The following is a 3,481-nucleotide window of genomic DNA, read 5'->3' as shown; positions in this document are numbered from 1 at the left end:
TGCAACTGTACGCTGCTTGTCTTGAGTTTTTTTTGTGTTTCTGCTCTTATTTTTCCGGCATCACAGAGTTAATTGAGGGATAATGGAGATACATAGAGTTATGCATATGAAATGGAATGTGTTTGTCCCTGACATATTTCTCAGTGGATGAATTTGCCTTTCAGACTGAGATGACATCGTTAAAATAAAAGGGAAATGTAATTCTTATTGGACAGTGATTTAATATGATGAAATGCGTCTTTGCAAAACCTCCTGCAGACACTGGAGTCGTGAACATTTACATTTATAGTAGACCAGCTTATGCTAAATCAATGAAAAACAAAGATATATTTACAGATTATGCTATAATTCATCAAAACCAAAGCAATACACTTCAACCTGTCTGTCACAGTGATGGAGTCCCAATCGGCCTCTTCCTTTTTTGTAGTGTCTTACTAAGTACTTGTACAGTTTAGTATATTTGTACCTATTTGACCCAATTTCATAGTTTTGAATGACTAAATGATAATTCCCCTTCCTTCCTTCAGCCTCTGTCCACCTTTATTTGCTATGAAAGCAGATTATACTTGCATGCCTTTGTTGATCCCTGTGTGATTAAACACTATATCCACCAGGGGGCGATGTGAAACACAATTCGTCCTTCAAGACCTTAAAACTACTTGTTTATTTTGCCAAGCAACTAGTGTTAACTACAACTCCTACGATGACATTGGAAATAATTAGCATTATTCTTGTAAAGGTGAAGGAGGATAAACACACGGATGATTTACGGATGCAGGTTTTGCGTCGCTGTACATCTGTTGGACCTTGGCACTCTGAAAGTGCTCTGATTGCCACAGCAATCTACATTAACAGCTCGGGCATTTTCAGCTTCACAAGCATTTGCAACAACAATAAAGAAACTTATTCCACAACTCTCTGTGATCTGATTGGTTAAATGTGACATTGAGTGGTCAAGTAATTTGTAATCGTGACTGTTCAGGTATTCGAGAGGGATTGCTGCCATTTTACTGCACGAATCTTTGAGTTATGAATGGAAATTGTAAATGCCAGAAGTGTTTTGTTAGTAACGAAATAAGTCTCAAGTCTTGGCACTGAAGTCCCTAGTCAAGTCCAACTCCTTAAGTCATTATTCACCCCTCAACACATGAAATGACATGTTTAAGCACAGAGTAACAGCAATCTAACAGCGTTAGAACTCTGAAGCAGACAGGCGACATCTGGTGCATCTTTGTGTCACAGTCAGGCGAGACAAACCAGTACAAGGGAGACTCCCCACAGTGTTGGATATCACTAAACAACCTTTTAGCTGATTAATGCTTCTGTCAGACATCGGACCTGGACATGCAGCCACAGACAGTCTGACTGAGCTTAGCGTAAAGGCAAGAGGACGATTTTCCCTCAGCAGAAGCATCAAACTGTGTGAAATTCTCTGTTTCTTTAGTAAGTAGCCATACAGTAAGTGGGATAACTGTCAATACAGGAGACCTCTAACTCATAATTTAACATGTTATCTCCCTTGTGTCAGTGGATCAGTGTGTTACTATCCCAGCTGCTTCATAATCCTGGGCCCAAACACAGCTGAACCCACACATCTGTCTCCCATCATCCATAGCCACGTGGTTGTAAATTTCAGGCTGATATCAAATCATTGCACGTGTTGCAGGTACTCCATGTTGTGAATGCGTATACAGAGCTAAGTGTTGCTCTAACCTGATGACAGAGCTGAGTGTGGGGCACTTTCTAAAATATTGCACTGTTGTTAAAGACAACACCAGCTCTGTGTGTCACACTGTATATCAGCCTTAGCCTAACATATGTGCAGATAACCCTTGCGCACACACACACACACACACAAACACACACACACACACACACACACACACACACACACACACACACACACACACACACATACACACACACACACACACACACACACACACAAACACACACACAAACACACACACACACACACACACACACACACACACAAACACACACACACACACACACACACACACACACACACACACACACACACACACACACAGGTTATCTTGGTGGTGACTGATGTATGTTGTAGGAGCTGCTGATTGCCTCATGAGCGTGAGGCAGACTGGAAGACCAGGATGCAACACTTTATCTCCTCAAGGCTGTCAGAGGGGCTTTTGACAGGCCGTCCTAACCCACCCCCCCGCCCCCGGCCCTCTAATCAGATCAGAGCCACGCAGTCAAGGCTATAGATCCCCCTGGGCACAACAACACAACGGTGGACAGTGACGGGTTGGGGGGGTGTAGAATTGATTTGGAAGATGAATATTGAAGAGTGCAGGAATGCCTTATTGTCAGGTTTGGGCTCCTGCAGGATGGCAGATGTGGCTATTCTAAATGTTGATTTGGCTTCTGTTGTGTTTGTGTTTCTGGTCTCACCTTGGCAGGAAACATTAGATGCTGCTGCCCTTCACAAGTGCCAACTGCTGTGATTTTGTTATCAGTACCAAAAGTCCAACATCCTCTTTCTCTGAGATAAAACCCGTCAAAGTTTTATACACAGTGATAAGACACAGTAGGACAAACGCTTTCATCGTCATGGATGCTGATTGATCGTCCATGATTATGACTCCATTACAACTTCAGTCTTGTATTTCTCACATCTACATAGTTTGGGATGATAGACATGCTTAAAGTCTCATGCCAGCATAGAATAAAGAGGAAATCATTGTGTTTTACAGTTTTCCTCAGTCTTTTTGATACATTTCTTTGTTGGTAAAGCTTGACTTTCGATAACAAAGGGTGTGTGTGAAGTGTAAGATCAACCAATGATCAACCAGGTCCCTCAAATAGCTCACAGGTGCATTTTTATGAACCTTCAATTGGTAAGCAATGCATATATAGACAGAAGACCACAGTGTTACAATGTCTGTCAATGGAAGAACAACAAGGAAATGAACAGGGTCAACAGTGGAGAAGAAGAAGAAGAAGAAGAAGAGGAGTGAGTCTGAGGGCAAACAGAGAAAGAGACATGAAATAAGGGCCATTACTCTGGACCAGGTTCTCCATCATGAGCTTACAATGGGAAGAGGCTGATGGAAGGGTGCAGCCCTATGTTGGGAGAACAACTGAGTCCTCCATCCTTCAATCGTCTCAGAACAGATCTGTGACCCAACAATGTGCACTGTACTGTAACACTGCATCAATCTTGTCAGTAAAGCAAAGGCGTAATTGTGAATCCTGTTTAATCTCGTGCAATCAGACAGAATGTATTCAGATGTAGAGACCAAAACCAAACAAGCATCTTTATTATGGAAGCTAGAACTGATGCAACCCACAACTACTAATATTTAATAAGTCGTATCTTTGGCATGAATTTAGCTGACTTGGCAACATGGCTTGGAAGACACATAATTAAAATTGCTAACTGACAAGGCAACAGGAAGTTAGGAGGCAGTTAAGCAGGGAGATGTACTGATGATTACAT

Source organism: Genypterus blacodes, unplaced genomic scaffold (genome assembly GCF_046128005.1).
Source record: "Genypterus blacodes isolate CSIRO-AG114 ecotype Tasmania unplaced genomic scaffold, CSIRO-AGI_Gbla_v1 ptg000045l_1, whole genome shotgun sequence".
Lineage (NCBI taxonomy): Eukaryota > Metazoa > Chordata > Actinopteri > Ophidiiformes > Ophidiidae > Genypterus > Genypterus blacodes.
Note: the sequence above shows the minus strand (reverse complement) of the source record.